Source organism: Narcine bancroftii, chromosome 6, assembly GCF_036971445.1.
Source record: "Narcine bancroftii isolate sNarBan1 chromosome 6, sNarBan1.hap1, whole genome shotgun sequence".
Taxonomy (NCBI): Eukaryota; Metazoa; Chordata; class Chondrichthyes; order Torpediniformes; family Narcinidae; genus Narcine; species Narcine bancroftii.
The window spans coordinates 14,520,830-14,541,560 of NC_091474.1; the positions used below are offsets into that span (position 1 = coordinate 14,520,830).

Consider the following 20,731-nt stretch of genomic DNA (forward strand, 5'->3'; position numbering starts at 1 on the left):
GATACTAAGTTAAGAGCTAATAATAGTATACATTAAATTAAAAAGATAATAAATACAAAAAATTGATAATAAATATTTACATTTACCATTCTGCAAAGTAAAAGAATGATATTAAGATCATGCAGAGCTTTGTATGGCGGAGTAGTTTATGATTAATGCAGTAAGGGGAGGTTCAAAAGCCTAGTAATCTTGGGAAAGAAACAGCTCTTGAACATGGAGAATCAAAATTCCTTGTCATGAGCATGTGTCACGAAATTTATTGTTCTGTGACAGCATTATGGTGGCAAAAATTGCTATGAATTACATTTTAAAAAATAATAATAATTTAGAGCAAAAGAAAAAGAAAAAGTGAGGAGGTGGTGTCTGTGGTTCATCGACCATTCAGAAATCTGATGGCAAAGGGGAAGAAGCTGTTTCTGTACTGTTGGGTGTTCATCTTCAAGTTCCTCCACCTCCTCCTGAGTGTACCAGTGAGAAAAGGGTATGGCCTGGATGGTGGGGGCCTCTTGTGGATGTCCTTATTGGAGACAAGACAAATGTCTGTGATGGTGCAGGCTGAGTTTACAACCTTCTGTTGCCTTTTCCTGTCTTGTGATTGGCACCTCCATGCCAGACAGTGATTCAACCAGTCAGTAAGCTCTCCACGGTCCACCAGGAGAAATTTGTACGAGTCTTTGGTAACATACTAAATCTCCTCAAACTCTGAATGAAGTATAGCTGCTGGCAAGATTGCATCAATGTGAATGCCCCAGGACAGATCTTCAGAGTTGTTGACATCCAGGAGTTTGAAATTCTTAACCCTTTCCACTCCCCACCCCTCAATAACAGCTAGTTTATGTTCTCCTGGTTTCCCCTTTCTGGTCCATAATCAGTTCCTCAGTTTGCTAACAATGAGTGTGAAGTTGTTGTTGCGACACCATAAACTGGATCTCAGGTTTCTGCTCCTTTTTCCCCAATGAGGAATGGTTGTGTCTATGCTAGGGTGATGGGGGTCCTTTATGATATTGACTGGCTTCTTGAGGCAGCGCCTCACAGAGATTCTTCAATGGATGGAAGGTTCGAGCCCATGGTGGACCTGGCTGTATTTGCTACCTTCAGTGGCCTTCTGCCCTGGGCATTTGAATGACCAAATCAGTGTGTGATGCAATTAGTCAGGACACTTTCCACAGTGCATCTGCAAAAGTTTGAGAGTAGGAGAGTAACGACATCAGGTTCAATGAGAAGGTCGAGGGATGTGGCTGGGTGGTGTTCGGGGAGTTGAAGAATTCATTGTTGTGTCTCGTAGAATAAAAGAAAGTTGTTTTATGGTGTGTTGGAAAAAAAAGAGTGAGTGTATTCTTTATTTGTAAGCTGTTATAAAGCAATGCAGCTGCAAGAATGTTCAGCCAAATCTTAGGAATTGGATGCATCAGTGTGCCTTCTTCGCAGATGCCATGATGTGCTGTCTCCAGGAGAGGTCTTCAAGTGCTCCTACTTCCAGAAATGTGAAGGTATTTCCCCTCTCCACCTCTGTGCCATCATTGAGGACAGGTGTGTGGTCCTTCCTAAATTTAGCTTTCCCTTCCTAAAGTTAACAGTAAGCTTCTTGGTCTTGGTGACATTGAGAGCAAAATTGTAGTTCTGGCACAAAACTTAATTCTATGATTCCCAATAAAGTCAGTGACTTTAGACCAGAAATGGACTCAGTATCTGATCACCCCAATGAGTGAATATTCAGTCACTATTTCTAAAGATTTGCCATCCAAGATTTGTGTGGAAAAACAAACCAAAGCTCAGCCAATTTTTTTTAAAAAAAAAGAAAACTGTTGCTGGTGGTAACAGGAAGGATTCATATTGGACCATCTTCAGTGATTCAGTGTGAGATTTCTTGATTGGTCAACAAATGATGGTTTACAACCTGTAGTGAAAGCTAAAAGCTACCTCAGTGTTTTAATGAATTAAAATGTAATTCAACAGCCATTTGACATTTGTTCTGCTTGTTGTGTCTCCATTTCTTTCTCGACAATAGGTGCTATTAAGATTCAAGGCAACTTTAAAGCGATGCTCAATTAATAATGTTAATTCCAGGATGAAGCCTAAAATTATTGTATCCCCAGCAGTACATCTGTTTGATTAAAAAATATTGTTATTATTTGAGACGAAGTTGCTATTATTAGTATTCTTAAATTATAATTCATCAACCCGTCAAGAAAAATTAAACTTTTAAATTTTGTGACCTTTCTTCCACATTCCTTTCAGAGAATTTCAAGCATCTTGCAAGCAAACCGTATTCTCAAAAGGAAATTTATTTTCTGTAAAAGCTAAATTATATCTGCAGTCTTAACATTGAAAACAATTCTATCCAATGAATTTGTAAAGTTACAGCTTTGCACTGCGTCAACACGTCGTCATGAAACCTGACCCAGTAGCACTGTACTTGCATTGAATTGGCTGGATATTAAGTATTGACATGGTTCTTGCTGTGGCTAATTGTTTTATTGCTTTACAGAAGCCCCAAACCACCCTGTGAAAGGTTATGCTCTTGCCGATGCAGAACCTGATGAAGCTCAAACATCATCTCGCGAACAAGCAAGGTGATATTTGCAAGATATAATTAAACTCAACAATTACAGGAGTAGAAGTATATTTAGACTGCTGCTCTCTGAATGACTGGAATGCTTCTTGAGTTTATTTTTATTTGCGATTGCATCCTTCATTATCATAAATGTCACGGAAGAATGGCAATCTTTGCTTCATCTGGTTAATAAAGTAGGAGAACATTGATGAAGTTGAAAGGTGGAGATCACTAATAATAGCCATTCACATGCAGTCCATTTCAAATGCCATGTTTAATTGTGTGCCGGGTCTATAATCCCAATAGTTTGTTGATCTTTTTGGTAATTAACGGAACTAATTATTGGCTATAGGCTTGAAAACTCGTAACACCTAGAAGAAATAATAATTTGGTGATAAATGTCAACTTTGACCATTTGAAACCACATAATTATGCTGAATTTTTTTTTTCAATCCCATTCAAATTTCAGTCCGATCGGAGGATTCCCTGGCATTGCTGAGGGGGTTATGTTTGTCATAATTAGCTCCTAAGATGTCTTTGATTAACTTCATGCCTTGTGAAGGCATTGCTCTGCTGTGATGGAAAACAGCTCAGTAGCCAAAAGCTGTACATTTTGTGATCCATAAACTATTCATGTTAATTTGCAAGCAGTTGTATCTAATTATAACTTGCAGCTCTCTCCCAAAAGATTTATATTGATTTGTTTCCCCTCCATCTGTTGCAAATTTTGACAGCTGAAGGTTGACATTGCTTGTTGGATGAAAATGGGTCTCTGGGACTTCAAGCTGAAGACCAGTCGTTCAATATCATCAAGCTATTTGTACCATCTTCTCACATCATCCTCTTAGATATTCTTCGTGTGTACTGAATAATAATCAGTAGTGGAAATATTTGCTGATTTATTAATTTAGCCTGTAGACATGAAATCAAATTATGGTCTTCCCACGGACATGATGGTTGGGATCATTTAATTCTGTTGAGATGAACAATTAATAGCAGGGGAACATACAGTAAATGCTGGAGGAACTCAGCCAGTCTCACAGCATCCATAGGAGGTAAAGTATTACTGATGTTTTGGGCCTGAGCCCTTCTTCAAGGCACAAGCCAAAAGCAAGCAATGGGATGGATTTAGTGGATGGTTTTACATTGTCGTGGCTGTCCCTTGTAGCCTTCATTCTGTTGATCCACAGAATGAAGACACCTGAGCATGTATTTGTTTAATGTGTACCTGATGTTGCACATCAAGAAGCGCACGATACTTCATCAATCAACCAACTAATTCCAATGGCCAGGAAACCATGAAGATTGGAGATGATGGATTTGTTGCAGCCTTCGTCCACCTTCTCAGTCGTTGAGTCAGAGTAACTTCATCCACCTGTTCCACCATTGAGGACTTTGTTGGATTGTTCTCTGTCAGGGACCTCACCCTTGACTTTACCGCTATGGGTGGCCCTACCAGGAGCATAGCTCCAGACGACATCGCCCTCGGGATTACAGGAGCACACAAGCATCTTCACCTTGACATGGTGACAATGCACAGAGAAGTTTTAAATATGATTTGGTTGGCTCAACTTCTAAAGACATTTCCTGTAAGTTTATCTTTCTGAAAGAACCTGACTTTAGGAAGCATTTTCCATATTAGAGTAATGTTTTCAAGAGTTACATAAATGTCTAGAAAATCAGTTTAGCCCAAGCAGGAAGGATGAAGTGAATACTGGCCATAGAAAAAGTACAGATAAGTTAGTTTTCAGGAGTATATTGAAAGCAAGGAAGTGTGTGGTGGGGATGGAGAAATCTGGAGAGGGAGTTCCAAAGGCAAGTGGTCATTCTGAATAAAGGGTGTGAACTCAGTAAAAAGGAATGACGAATGACCCAGTGTCAAAGGAAGCAGGAAAGAAACAGTTATTCAGAGGGTGCAATTGTATGTTCTGCCAGAGAAGGGCATATTGCTTGTGGGAATATTTTTCTGGAGGTGTTGCAGAAAATTAATAATTCAATTTGCTCTTGAATTTTCATGAATAACTTGGTTATTTATTTCCTGCACGCAGGGCATTGTATCAAATTATTTCATATTCAGTGCAGTCATCTAGTGCTGTGTTGATTGAATGTGATTAATTAAATAGAGTGGATAGAAGTTAGTGTGGCTCATAAACACATGCATTGTCAGCTGAACTGAATGACTGATTTCCGTGCTGTGAAGGTAAAACTTCGTTATTATTTACTCTGATTCAATAACAGGTGTATTTGTGCAGTTTCCATCATCAATTTTGACCACATTAGTGGTAATGGTTTCAACCAGAAGCTTATAAACACCTTTTTGTCAATATTAATATTTTCTACCTTTTGCAATCTCTGCCTTTGTTGTATTAGCAACAAAAGAATCTACATGCATTAAACACAAGACCAATTAAGCAAATTCACCTTCCACTTTGCAAAGGATAAGTGAGACTTATTTGTGATTAATTAAAGATTGACTTTCTGGTTTTCAGCTATTAAGTATGTGGATCACTTTACAGCTGCATAAAAACTGTGAATGCTTTCTCACAGTCCATTTAATCAGTGTCGTTGACCACTTTAAGTTCTGGCAATATCATGGATGTATTTAGAGATTGGCTGCATCCAATTCGACCCAGTAAAAATCTATAACATATGTTGGCTGACCTCCACTTCTGCCAGTGTGTTCTGGTATCTGGAGAGTGGCGGTGATGCTTATCTGATGAAGTGGAGTTAAGCTGAAAGGGCATTGCCGAGATATTGCAAGAAAGATATGGTATAAACAAGCCCAACCTCATGGAAGTTAAAGGGTAATTGCAGAGAGAATGGCTTTTGATGGAAAATATTTGGTTGTTGCTTCTGAAGCAAGGGCTGGATATAAATATTTTAAATACAAAAGGACTGATGGTTCATTGTTAAGAAAACTTAACTTTCAATGAATTTGTAACATATTGAAACACTTTGCAATTTGTGGCCCTGGTATATGATATGTAATTGCTAAATTCCTGATTTAAAAAAAAATTCTATGGTCCCAGGTGAGTGATGCTTTCAAGTTCACATGTACATTGAAAAATGAGCAGCTATTAAAGTTAGAGTGGGGGGAAGAGGAGAAGGGTCAGAAAAGAGGGGATAGGCAGAATGGCTCCAAGTATCAGAGTTGGGGTCAGGACTGGCGAAAAGGGAGATGGTGGAAGGAATGGGGAATGGATCAAGATATGCATTTTAAAATGTATATGAACAGATAAGACCTATATCAGAAATAGGCTATTCAACCCATTTAATCATGAGTTGATCCATTCCCACTGCTCAGCATTCTCCCCAAAATCTTTGATACCCTTGCTAATCAAGAACCCATCAATCTCTTTCTTAAATACCCCCAGTGACCAGCCTCTACAACTGCCTGGGGAAACAAATTTCACAGATTTATCATTCTCTGGCTGAAAGAAAATACTACGCCTCTCTGTTCTAAGCAGACACCTTTCGATTCTGAAGCTGTGGCCTCTTGTCCCAGATTCTTCCACTGTGGGAAACAACTTTTCTACATCCCCTCTGTCCGTGCCTTTTAACATTCAAAATGTTTCGATGAGATCCTCCCCCCATTTCTAAAATGTACTTGAGTACAGGCCAAGAACTGTCAAACACTCCTCATGTGTTAACCCTTTCATTCCTGGAATCCTCTTAATGAACCTCCTTTGCATTCTCTCCATTATCAGCACATCTTTTCTTAAATGAGTAGCCCAAAACTGCTCACAAAACTCCAAGTGTGGTCTCGCCTCATTGAGATGGTAAAGTAATTTAGGGCAGAGAATGAAAGCTGAGATGAAACTTGGCTCAAGGGACAAGACCTGGAACAAATTGACTTTTCATTGTTGAGGGAGCCCTGCTTATAACATGGGATAATGGTCTTTTGTGCACATGACATTTCTGATGCATAGGTCTGGGTCATTACCCATTGGGCAAAAGCCAATATTTATGGGACGATGTTAAGGAAAACACCTCTAAAGCATTCAAATTATTGTTTTTTTTAATTTTAAAACTTTGAGGCATTCTTCTAAAGTTGTTGATTTCCAATAAAACAGAATATCATAGAAGTGTACTAAATTTAATATTTTTCATTATTACCAGTTCTGCCCATTTTTGGATTGCTTGCTGCTCCGTGTTTTCACATTTTTGTTCTGCTTTAACAATGCTATGCTCCTCTGGACCAGATTGACAGAATCCAGTGGTTTGCGCCAAATTCCCAGCAAACCATATTGCACATCAATGTGTTCTGAAACCCACACCTTTGCACGGTCGTGCGGAAGGATGAATCACTCCGGAGGGAAGATTCGGGACTATGTGATCATTCACTCCACCCCTGCTGAGTCCTGGGGCATTCAGCACTGCACTGAGGGGCTGAACAGAAGTGCCTGACCCCTTCACACTGGACCAGCTACAGGTGGTACGGACACCTGACAAATTCCCCATCTTTTTAGGTAAACTTTCTTGTTGATTATTCTTTAATTTTACACAACTTTTATAATAAATTAACCAACTCTAGTTTGCATTTTTAATTAGATATTTCTACGGGTTTTAGATATCTCTGTCAGAGATTTTTTAACATTTCTAAATTTTTAAATTTAAATGTTAAATTTAGAATACAGCATGGTAACAGGTTCTTTCGGCCCACAAGCTTGTGCTGCCCAATTGGCCAGAAATTGGGAAATTTTAAACAGTGGGAGGGTACAGGATCCCCTGGAGAAAACCCACACAGGCCACAGGGAGAACGAAGAAACTGCTAACAGACAGTGCCAGATTCGAACCCGAGTTGCTGGCGCTGTAATAGCGTTAAACTAACCATGCTGCCACTTTTAAAACCGTGAACTAGACTACTGGCAGAACCAGCTGTTCGAGGCTGCCATAGTGGTACTGGGGCAAGACCTCAAGTTGCTGAGCATAGCGGCCTGGTCTTCACTGGTGATGAGATGGCTGCGTAACAGAGGCTTCAAAGCTGTTAGGGTGAGGCTGAAAAAGGCTATTCTTGCCACAGGGCTGGCATAGTCCAAGGGTTGTATTAAGTACTGACTGACCCATTGAATTCTCAGAGCCAATTAAATCATATTTGTTATACCTTCTATAATTTTGCTCATAACACTTGACAACAATTTTTTTCAAAAATTTGCTTCTTGAAAAAAAAATTGAGGGTTATGATGGACGACAACAAGCTGAACACAAAGATAATTTCAGATTTCCTGAATCACGTGGGGAAATTGGAGAAACATTAAATTAAATTTAATTGAATTTGACATGTTTAATCGCATAATGGTGCTGACACATTGCGTTAGTTCAACCACCCTAAAAATGTTTTGCCAATGATTTTCATTTGTACTCAGCATCTGATGCCTCTCATGTCCATGTCCAACAATGGTCAGGCAGTATCGATGGATTCCAGTTGCCTTGACCGCTTTTCCATGGTCCTGAAGAAATCTTTCACCATGTTCGTCACGGACTGCACCAAGATCAGCAGGGAAGATGTCCAAGTTTCACTTTCTGGTTTTGTATGCTTGAAGTAGACATAAAATGTGATTAGGAAATCACAAAAATAGGCTATATTTAAAAAACGGTACATGAAAGGAAAATTATAAAGCGATTTTTTTGTGATCAGCTGCCCAAAATCTATAACATACACCCAAAAGTGATTAAGAAGAAAAAAATCTTCTTTGTCCAGTATAATTGGGTAAAAGACAGAACAGAGAAATATGGTGGTTCAACATTTGTTCCACGTGGATGCAGGAGTCTCATACTGGATTGGTATTGTGACATCCTGAAAGATGATTGGGTTATCTATTAATGTCACCAATACCGTCTTATGGATGAGTACACAGCAAATTGAAAATGGTTCTGCACATGGAGCTGCGCGTGGTTCTAAACTGTTGAATGGTGAATATTATTAGACTTGATGCTTGGATACATTGAACGAGACAATTATGATAATTGTCAATGGGGAGGAAAGAAGATTAATGGGGTAGATGAGAGACTAAGTCATATTTTTTTCTTTCTTGTGAATTTGGAGGTTTATTTTGCTGTAGCAATGAATTGAATTACCTGTGCTCACATTAGCTTCATTGCAGCATTGACATGTCAAGATTATCACAGCTGCTGCTTTTGATTCTTTCAATCATTTGAGTAATGGATTGAATGTGTTCAAGGGATGGTGTCGTGTATGCACTAACGCAATTAAGACTCGGAGACGTGATGCTTTCCCATCCTTTACTTCTATTAGACTAACGTGGCTACTGAATGAAACACAGGGTTATATATCTATGGAAGGGTGGCAGCGTGACGTGGGCGTCACGATGTCCAGCAGAGGGTGGGCTTATACCCAACAGATGGTCAAATTTTATTGCACATAAAATTGCATTGGGATAAAGGAATCAGTTTAATGAAGATGCTATGAGATGGAAAGAAACACGAAGATGCTGGAGGAACTCAGCCATTCTTGCAGTGGCCATAGGATGTAAAGATATATTACCAACATCTCTGGCCTGAGGCCTTCCTGGAGGAATGTGATAAAAGAGAGGTATCTGAATTAACGGCTGGGGAAAGTAAGAGGGAAGAATGAGAGGAGCAATTTCACCTGCAAGTTGGAGGAAGAACACCTGGGCATCCTCCAACTGAATGACATTAACATGGACTTCTCTGGTTTCCATTAGAACTATCCATTCCCACCCCCACCGCCCACCTGATTTTTCTTCCCATGGTCTCCTTTGTTTTTCATTCTCTCTCTCTCTCCCTCACCCTTTTTACATTGAAAAGCTGCATTACTGCCATATACACAACCTGTCTCCGGAAGCCGGCATACTTGTTCACATTGAACAGAAGAAAAGCTGGATTGGTGAGTGCAGAAATTGAAACTGATACAAAAAGAGGAAAGGGAGGCAGATACAAGCTGCAGGAGTCAGTGAAAGCCCGCTCAAGACCCCATTTCAAGATGGGTTTCTGTTGTGGCTGGTTATTGTGTTTCACCTGAAAGAGGGGAAAGGAACTCTTTGCGGTAACCTGAAAGGAGGCATGTTTTTTTTGGAAAGACACTTCGATTGCTAATTGAAGGAAATCAGTTTGTGTGTCCATCAAACAAAGTACATCTCTCTGCATCCACCAAAGACCTTCCTGACTGGAAGGTACCAGAGCCTGTTGAATGTAATGACTGTTTAATTTTGGGCACAATGCTAAAAATTGCTTGATACCAGTGAATTTGGACAAGTGAACAGTAAATGACTGGACAATGAAAGAGAATACGCACACATACACATGCTTAGAATTAGGAGGGCGTTAAGTAATTTAATAGTGTTAAGTTAAATATTGATCTTATTATTCTGCGTTAAGAAAATAAAACCAATTTTGTTTAAGTAGCCATTGAATTTCTGTTTGCTGCTGGTTTTGAGTCCCTTGGATCCACAATGTCCAGTACATGCTCTGTTCCCGCTGCTGCCTTCAGGAAAGAGGTCTAGGTGCTACAAGACTCGTGCCATCAGGAACAGTTGCTGCCCTTCCACCCTCAGAATCCTGAACAAACTCAATCAGGGACTCATTTAAGGAGAGAGAGAGAAACACTCTCCCTTCCATCTCCTTTCTCACAAACGTGATGAATTCTTACCTTACCCCCTTATCATATCCAATTAACACCTTTTGTCGGTGTGGATTCCTTCCCAAACCAGCATTGTAAAACTTTGAGATTTCCTGTGTCTGTCTCATTTTGCTTCTTATTTGAAGAAGGGCTCAGCCCGAAACGTCTGTTTCCAATGGACGCTGAAAAGACTGGCTGAGTTCCTCCAGCGGTCTGTTTTTAACACTTTCTCTCTGTGGGACTGTACTCCTCCCCCTCCCATTCATCTCCCTTACTTTCCCCAGACTTCAAATAAATCAGACGCTTGTTCTTTTTTCACTCATACCTTGAGGAAGGCCTCAGGCCCAAAACGTTAGTAATATATCCCTGCTTCCGATGGAAGCTGCAAGACTGGCCGGGTTCCCTGTGCTTTAACGAAGAGGAATCAATTTTTAAAACAAACCTCTCTGGTTTCAGTCCAATTAGCCAACAGGACATGTGAAATGCCAGTGAAAGTAATTGAACAGGGTGAGCACCTTCGCTCAGTTCCGAAGTTCAAAAGGAAGTTTCGTAGCTGGAGCGGCAGGTGAACCTGTTGCAGAACTTTCACAGATTGGACACTCATTCTTAGAACCTGTGTGAATGCACCTTATTTGGTGAACATGAACTGATCACAACTTGGAGATCCTGGGTGAACATGCTATCAGTCGGCTCCTCAGCAAGCGTTTGATATTATCTGGGTGGTCAAGACAGCAGACAAGCAAGTGCAAGGTTTATAGCAACATCCAGTGAAGCACCAGAGTGTTACGCTCACTTTTGTGACATCACCCAGGAAAGAGAATTACTATCTGAAGGGAGATATTCTTCTTCTTTGGCTTGGCTCGCGGACGAAGATTTATGGAGGGGTAATGTCCACGTCAGCTGCAGGCTCGTTTGTGGCTGACAAGTCCGATGCGGGACAGGCAGACACGGTTGCAGCGGCTGCAGGGGAAAATTGGTTGGTTGGGGTTGGGTGTTGGGTTTTTCCTCCTTTGCCTTTTGTCAGTGAGGTGGGCTCTGTGGTCTTCTTCAAAGGAGGTTGCTGCCCGCCAAACTGTGAGGCACCAAGATGCACGGTTTGAGGCGATATTAGCCCACTGGCAGTGGTCAATGTGGCAGGCACCAAGAGATTTCTTTAGGCAGTCCTTCTACCTCTTCTTTGGTGCACCTCTGTCTCGGTGGCCAGTGGAGAGCTCGCCATATAACTCGATCTTGGGAAGGCAATGGTCCTCCATTCTGGAGACGTGACCTACCCAGCGCAGTTTGATCTTCAGCAGCGTGGATTCAATGCTGTCAGCCTCTGCCATCTCGAGTACTTCAATCTTGGAGATGAAGTCGCTCCAATGAATGTTGAGGATGGAGCGGAGACAACGCTGGTGGAATCGTTCTAGGAGCCGTAGGTGATGCCGGTAGAGGACCCATGATTCAGAGCCGAACAGGAGTGTGGGAACACTCAATATTGCTCTTGTGAACCTAGTTTCCATAATTATATTATCAAGGGACATCTATCAACAGTCTGCTTTAAAGCAAAGCAAAACCCTGGTGCACCCAGGCAACCAAGCAATGCAAAACCCAAGGCAAGAATAATGAAAGTTATTGTGCACTTGAACTAAGCAGAGAACATGAAAAAGCTATCAGCTATACTTGACAAGTGCCTCAAGGTGTTTGATAATGAATTTGTTCGCTTTAGGATATGGTCACTTGCTGCAGACTTCAGCCTTCCTGGGCACTTGAGTTTCTAAACTAGATAATGATGCAACCATTCAGTGAACTGTCCTCCATCCATCTGCAGAAGTTCAATAAAATATTCAATGGCGTGCTGATTTCCCACAAACTCTTGAGGAAGTAGAGACATTGCTGGGGCTTCTTCACCGTTGCCTTGATGTGTTGGCTGCAGAACAGTTCCTCCAATACATGGATACCCAGGAACCTCTCGACTGATCCTCTCACCCATCGCACCAATGGTAGCATCGTCCCTCGGGTTCCCCTCACTAAAGTCTGCAAAACACTTCTTCACCTTGCTGGCATTAGGACTAGGATTGTTCTCTCACCTCACAAGCAGATTATTGATCTCTATCCTATATTCTGACTCATTGTTACCCATTATTCAGACATCAATGTTGTCAAATGTGGTGAAAATATGAGTGTGTCTTTTTATTTCAGATTTATTGTCAGAGTACGTACATTGCATCACATACAACCTTGAGATTCTTTTATCCTGTGGGCGAGGCCTAATTACCATTAATTGGTAGTGCAAAAAAAACTGTACACAGCGTAAACATGTAAACAAAGAACTGTAAACAGATAATGAATGTAAACAAACTGACTATGCAAGACAGAGAGAACAAAAAGAAAAACAATAAATTGCACCAGTAAGTGTCCTTAAATGAGTCTCTGATTGACTTTGTCATTGAGGAGTCTGATGGTGGAGGGGTAGCAACTATTCCCAAACCTGGTGGGGTGAGTCTTGTGGAACCTCTACCTCTTTCCTGATGGCAGCAGCAAAAACAGTGCATGTGGTGGCTTGTGTGGGGTTTTGATGTTTGCCGCTGCTCTCCGATGGCACTGTTTCCTATAGACGTGCTCAATGTTGCCTCAAAATGACTTAATGCTGAAGGACCACGTCGAGGGGAAAGGTGAAAGCAGTGTCGGATTGAATTCATCCGACAAAATTAGCAGCACTGAATCCTCTGGACTTTTTCTGATGTCTTTAAGCAAAAGGCAAAAAAAAACCCAGAAGCTTTGTGCCAAGTGCTGAAATAGCTGCTGTGAAACTTACAGCCTTGTCTTCATGATCGTTCAAAGCCCTCACTGCTGTTCAATGCGGTATCGTGTCATTCCTTTGATGTAGCTTGATCACTAAATTGGAATGGAGATGAGTAGCCAATTGACATTGCAATATGATCTATTTCTAAAACAGACCAATTAGACTCACAACTGGACAAAGAAGCATTAACTGTTCTTTATTAAGTCAAAATAATTGCTTGTGTGGTCAGATCTTTATGAATTTCACACATAGCATGCTGTTAATCTTCAGTGTGATCCATGAGCAGCTAAACACAGCTCAAACCACATCATGTTTGAGGACAACGCGACCGTGATGGGCCTTATCAGTATGAATGAGGATTCAGCGTACAGAGATGAGGTGCAGTCGCTAACGGACTGGTACAGAGCCAACAACCTGTATCTGAATGTTAATAAAACGAAAGAGATAGTTGTCGAACTCAGGAGGGCCGGGGGGGTGGGGGGGGGGAGGGGGGTGGAACTACGCTCTGCTGACCGTTGACAGCTCCACCGTAGAGGTTGTCAAGATTATGAAGTTCCTTGGAGTGCACTTGGCAGAGTATCTCACCTGGTCCCTTAACACAACTCCATAGCCAAGAAAGCCCAGCAAAGGCTGAGGAAAGTTCAGCTCCCACCTTCCATCCTCACTATGTTCTACAGAGGATGTATCGAGAGCATCCTGTGCAACTGGTTTGGAACCTTTATAACCTCGGACCGCAAGACCCAGCAGAGGATAGTGAAGTCAGGAAAAGATCACTGGGGGATTTCTTCCTACCACAAAGGATAACTACAACACCCGATGCAGGTGAAAGGCAATAAACATTGTGAGGGAGTCCACACACCCCTCATGTAAACTGTTCTCCCTTCTGCCATCTGGAAGGAGGTCCTGTAGTACTTGAGGCCTTGCGTCCAGATTGGGCAACAGTTTTTTTCCCCCAAGCCTTGCAGATTGTGCTCAGTTGGGTGAAGCAATAAAAAGTAGAATTTAAGGTGAGGTCCAATAAAGATATGAATGGAATGGACCCAGGAAGTGTACCTCAATCACTAAAGGTGGCAGTACAAGTAGGGAGGGTAATAAAGAAGGCATGCAAGATCCTCGTCTTGATAGTCATGGAATATAAGAGCTTTGGAATCATTGCACAAATTTACAAATCTCTAGTTAGGCGAGAGCTGGACTATTATTTTCATTTCTAGATGTCATCCTATGAGAAGGACATAATTCCACTGAGAAGCTGCAGAGAAGATTTAGAGGATGTGACAGATTGGAAGGTTTCAGTTGTGAGGAGAAACTGGTTTGGCTGGACTTCGTTTTCCTTGGAGCAGAAGAGGCTGCAGGGGTGACCTGATAGATGTATACAAAATTACGAAGGGCAGAGATAGGGTGGATCAGAAGATTTTTTTCATGATTAGGACTAAAATGAATAAGAAAGGTTCAAGGTGAAAATTAAAATAATTGGTGGGGATTTGAGGAGATATTTTTTATCACCCAGAGAGTGTTTCGATCTGGACTGTGGCTTTTGAAAAATGGAGGAGACAGGTATTTCTATGTGGTTAAAAATCATCTGGACAGAAATTTAAGTCATCAGGGTCTGGAAGAATATTGTCCAGATGCTAGTGAATGGGATCAACATAAATAGGTATGGGTGGATGGCATGAATGTGATTTACAGAAAGGCCTCTTTCTTTGCCCTGTCACATAAAAGTTGATGCCACCCTGGTTCCTCTAAAGACAAAATGCCTAATTGATACTGATTAAAATGGAAGATGAGAACACAATGAATTATTGATTTACCTCTTTCATGATAGATACACACACACACACACACACACACACACACACACACACACACACACACACACACACACACACACACACACACACACACCGCATACACACACACACTCACACACACACACACACACACACACACACACACACACACACACACACACACACACACACACACACACACAAGATACCTGGTGTTGCCAGGGAAATAAAGAAACTCAGTTGCTGACTTCATAATTGAAAAAAAATACCCAAAGCACTTCATGGTGATTCTGCATGAATATCTTTTATTTCTGTTTCCCGCTGCCTGCTCCTTGTTTGTCTGGAAGATTCAACAGTGAGGCAAGGAATGTCCCTCCGCTGTCTCTCGCTTTCTCCTTCGTCAAACTCTACAGGTTTGTAAAGAGTTTCTCTCAATGTTGATTCACTTTGTTGGGCCCATATTGAACTGGGTTCTGAATGTACGTTGATGCACAGCACTGGATCTAATTGAGGCGTCCCTGATGCAAATTCAATTTTTTTTTGGAATTTTTTGAACTTCATTTGACCTTAAAGTTTAAATTCAATGAAGTTTAATGTGGACATGACATTCAGCGTCAAATGTTACCCCTACTAAACCCCCTTGGAAATTTTTAGAGTGCTCCATATTGATTTGCATGGAGAACAGACAAACAGAAATATATGTGTGTGGTTTTTTTTAATATATAATGGCATGAAGCAAGGCTGCATTCTCGCACCAACCCTCTTTTCAATCCTCTTCAGCATGATGCTGAAACAAGCCATGAAAGACCTCAACAATGAAGACACTTTTTACATCCGGTACTGCACGGATGGCAGTCTCTTCAATCTGAGGCGCCTGCAAGCTCACACCAAGACACAAGAGCAACTTGTCCGTGAACTACTCTTTGCAGACGATGCCGCTTTAGTTGCCCATTCAGAGCCAGCTCTTCAGCGCTTGACGTCCTGTTTTGCAGGAACTGCTAAAATGTTTGGCCTGGAAGTCAGCCTGAAGAAAACTGAGGTCCTCCATCAGCCAGCTCCCCACCATGACTACCAGCCCCCCTCCCCCCCCCCACATCTCCATCGGGCACACAAAACTCAAAACGGTCAACCAGTTTACCTATCTCGGCTGCACCATTTCATCGGATGCAAGGATCGACAACGAGATAGACAACAGACTCGCCAAGGCAAATAGCGCCTTTGGAAGACTACACAAAAGAGTCTGGAAAAACAACCAACTGAAAAACCTAACAAAGATTAGCGTATACAGAGCCGTTGTCATACCCACACTCCTGTTCGGCTCTGAATCATGGGTCCTCTACCGGCATCACCTACGGCTCCTAGAACGCTTCCACCAGCGTTGTCTCCGCTCCATCTCAACATTCATTGGAGCGACTTCATCTCTAACATCGAAGTACTCGAGATGGCAGAGGCCGACAGCATCGAATCCATGCTGCTGAAGATCCAACTGCGCTGGGTAGGTCACGTCTCCAGAATGGAGGACCATCGCCTTCCCAAGATCGTGTTATATGGCGAGCTCTTCACTGGCCACCGAGACAGAGGTGCACCAAAGAAGAGGTACAAGGACTGCCTAAATAAATCTCTTGGTGCCTGCCACATTGATCACCCCCAGTGGGCTGATATTGCCTCAAACCGTGCATCTTGGCACCTCACAGTTCGGCGCGCAGCAACCTCCTTTGAAGAAGACCGCAGAGCCCACCTCACTGACAAAAGACAAGGGAGGAAAAACCCAACACCCAACCCCAACCAACCAATTTTCCCTTGCAACCGCTGCAACCGTGTCTGCCTGTCCCGCATCGGACTTGTCAGCCACAAACGAGCCTGCAGCTGACGTGGACATTACCCCTCCATTAATCTTCGTCAGCGAAGCCAAGCCAAAGAGAGAGAAAGAGATATATAATAATTGAAATCAGTCATGGATAACATGCTTCATCTCATTAGAAAGGAAGTTAAAGTGAGTATACTTTCAAAGAGGTTCTGTACAAAAGGTTTTTGGCACAAATCCAAGCACGGGTGTTGGTAAAAGCTTTTTTATTTATTCGGAAGTTAGCTGTGAAAAGGAAAATGGTAAGTTAGTGGAAGCTTGATTCACTGATTAGCGTGATAAATGGTGTTTCGTTGAGTGTTTGCGCAAGGGTCTCATTCTTAATGTGGCACAGGAATGAGAAGATCAATGTTCACTCTTGAGTTATCATATATATTTGCGCAATGTACTGCTGCTCCAAAATCCTTACTTGCTGCAGCCAAATCAAGACATAAACTATAGCAACTACAATAGTGAAAATTTAAAAATTCCCCACGAATGCAAGACAGAAAAAGAGATGATAAATATCAAATGATAGGTAAATATTCATAGTTGCCACTGGTGGAAAAAAAATGATGTTTCAGTGGTGCAGACATATCTTTTGATGGTCTTGAGGTCATTTATGGTTAGGATTAGAGTAATACAGGGAGGTTGAAGCAATGACTATTGAATAAAAACTGATCCTGAAGGTGCTGTATTTCAGGATTCTGTTCTTTCTACTTGAAGGGAGCAGCAAGAAGAGGTTGTAACCAAAGTGATGGGAGTCCTTGATGGTATTTGGGAGCTCTCTTGGGACAGCGGCTCAAATGGATGCTTTCACTGGATGGGAGTTTGGTTCCCATAATTCACTTGGCTGGATTTATCACCTTGTGCATTCCTGAGCATTCAAATTTCCAAACCAGGCTATGATGCAACCGGTTGGGATACTTTCCAAGTACAACTGCTGAAATTTGATAGAGATTTCAACAACATCACCAGATCTCCTCGGGCTTCTTGGGAAGTCCAGGTGTTAGTGGTTGGAGATCACTGAGTAAGTAATTATAATAAAGATGGATTTTACCATCTTGATTTTGCACTCAACGTTGCCACTGAAGAAAATGGCCTTTGAAGATCCCTCAAACTCAGATGTGAGATTTAATTGCTTCAGAGACTCAATTCCAGGGTATTACTCTTCTGAAGCAATGCTGGCCCACATAAAACCTGGATTCAGCACTCTTGGGCCTGCTGTTCATTGTTTCCACCCATTTGTATTTCTCTGATCTCGATGTAGAGGATCAAGTGAACTGACACAGCTCTGGGTAAGAGATGTACGAATTTATAGCCCAAGCTGAAATACCATGAATAAATTTAAAGCAAATAAAGTGTTCTACATTCTGCAAAATTGCATAATGTTTTCTGAAATATTGTACAGCATTATTAATTAATTGAAATAATTTCTCATTTGTTGGTAATTCATTGAAACTATGGACTTGTACCCCAAGATCTCTCGATTCATCAATACTGCCATGGGTCCTCCCACTTACTCCATACTTTCCTCCAACATTTGATCTTCTAAAATGCAACACCTCACATTTGTCTGGATTAGACTCCAACCTGCCTTTTTTTCCCTGCTCATTTTTTTTCCAATTGATCAGTACTCTACAATGTCCAAAATTCGGCCAAATTCTTGTCATTAGCAATTTTTTTTGATGCTTATCTTGCAAAGAACCGATTCTTGCAGAATACCACCAGATACAGACCTTGATCTCCTTTGGATTATATGTGATTTGTTTGTCTTTTTTCCTTGATGCCAATACCATTTTCTTAGCTTGTTCTGTCTTAAGCTGCCATGCTAGAATTTTGTGCGTTTTTTCCCCTAGTTCATAATATTTCTGTTTTGTTTTCATTATGTTCTTCTCCACCTTATATGTTTGTAGTGTTTCATATTTTATTTTTTTATCTGCCAATTCTCTTCTTTTAGTTGTATCTTCTTTCATTGCTAATTCTTTTTCTATTTTTACTATTTCCCTTTCCAACTGCTCTGTTTCCTGATTATAGTCCTTCTTCATCTTAGTTACATAACTTATTATTTGCCCTCTAATGAACGCTTTCATTGCGTCCCATAGTATAAACTTATCTTTCACTGATTTCGTATTTATTTCAAAATACATTTTAATTTGTCTTTCAGTAAATTCTCTAAAATCCTGATGGGGTTTAATCTCCATCTATACATTCTTGGAGGGATGTCCTCTAACTCTATTGTCAATATTAAGGGTGAATGGTCCGATAGTATTCTAGCTTTATATTCTGTTTTCCTTACTTTATCTTGCATACGAGCTGATAACAAAAATAGGTCTATTCTTGAGTATATTTTATGTCTAGCCGAGTAATATGAATATTCCTTTTCCTTTGGGTGTTGTTTCCTCCATATATCCAAAAGTTGCATTTCTTCCATCGATTTAATTATAAATTTGGTTACTTTGTTCTTTCTGTTAATTTTTATCCCAGTTTTGTCCATATTTGAATCCAAATTCAGGTTGAAATCCCCTCCTATTAATATGTTCCCTTGCGTATCTGCTATCTTCAAAAAAATATCTTGCATAAACCTTTGATCTTCTTCGTTAGGTGAATATATATTGAGTAGATTCCAGTACTCCGAATATATCTGACATTTTACCATTACATATCTCCCTGCTGGATCTATTACTTCCTCTTCTATTTTAAATGGCACATTTTTACTAATTAATATAGCTACTCCTCTTGCTTTTGAATTATACGATGCTGCTGTTACGTGTCCTACCCACTCTCTCTTTAATTTCTTGTGCTCCAATTCAGTTAAATGTGTTTCTTGCACAAATGCTATATCAATTTTTTCTTTTTTCAGTAAATTTAGCAGTTTCTCAGATACAGACCTTGAGTCAGGTTAATGCTCCGACACCAATAATCTTTGAAGCCAATCTATCAAATCTTCATGGACCCCATGTGTCTTAATTTTCTGGATCAACTTCCCATGAAGGACCTTGTCAAAATCTTTGTTGAAGTCAAAGTCGACAATATCCATTGCCCTACCCTAGATTATCTTTTCCATCTCCTCAGAAAACTTGATCAAGTTTGTAAGTCAAGCCACACAAAACTATGTCGACTATCCCTGATATATTGATGCTTTTCCAGATATAAGTAACTCCTGTACCTTTGAATCTTCTCCAATAATTTCCCTGCCACAATGTAAGGCCCACCAGATTCAAATTTCCTTGAATGCCTTCATTAACCTTCTCAAGCAGAGGTAGAACATTGACTGTTCCTCAGTCCCCTGCAACCTTATCTGTGGCTTAAAGATATTTGTTGAGGCTCCAGATATTTCCTGTCTTGCTCCTCTCAAAAACCTGAGAAAGATTTTATCAAACCCAGGGTATCTATGAACACTATTGCTCTTCAGGCAACCCAACACCTCTTTCTCCTTAATATCAGCAGTCCACCCTAAGGACAGAACAAAAATAGAGTTCCACTTATTGTTTATCTTTGAAATATTTATCATGTACTACATTATTTGCAAAAATATTTTGATTCGTTCTGAAATATTTTTTTCAATGTGTCCAACCTTTTCAGTAAAGTCCAATAGAAGTTGTGAAGACTGCAGTCATCTGGTCAATTCTTTGAATTATCTGTGCATGTTAAAAATAAACGATGTGAGTTACCATGGAGAACACAGATCAATGAAAAACACTATTCATTTGAAATTTTTTTCTACAGTCCCTTTGTGGAGCCAGTTTTCCTGAATTAGAGGAGGATCAACCTATCAAATAGAAAAGCCATTCGTGCAGCATTTTTGCAGGATTATTGAATATCTGATTATGCTGCACTGATAAATCAAACCCTTTCCCTGAACAAATTTCCACGTGTACGAATCAGGAATATTGATTCTAATCTGAAGGCAATACCAATTTTGCAGTTGCTTTTTGCAGAATAGTAAAGCTCGAACGACTGCAGGCACTGTGGTTGAAGTGAAAACCCAACGCTGGAGAAACTCAGCAGGTCAAACAGTGTCCTTGATGTAGCAAAGATAAAGATACATAACTTACATTTTGGGCTAGAGCCCTTCAGCAAGGTAGGGTTAGGGAGGTCACAATCCCACAGGCAGGAGGTAATAGGTGGATAAAGGAGAGAGGGCGCACCAACAAGCAGC

The 20,731-nt window shown here is 40.8% G+C and overlaps 1 protein-coding gene across 29 annotated transcripts in view; it reads left to right on the plus strand.

The window, feature by feature from the left end:
- The window catches only part of LOC138735739 (disks large-associated protein 4-like), a 482,104-nt gene that overhangs the window by 53,405 nt on the left and 407,968 nt on the right, over nt 1-20,731 (plus strand). For 20 of the 29 annotated variants that reach the window (XM_069884077.1, XM_069884064.1, XM_069884059.1 and 17 more), the window contains one exon: nt 2,489-2,573. The exons of 2 other annotated variants lie outside the window; for them this stretch is intronic. The gene's annotated coding sequence lies outside the window, so the exon portion shown is untranslated. Of the gene's footprint in view, nt 1-1,428; nt 1,531-2,488; nt 2,574-20,731 lie in introns of all 29 variants that reach the window. 7 more of the 29 variants (XM_069884055.1, XM_069884054.1, XM_069884079.1 and 4 more) reach the window with 2 other exon arrangements.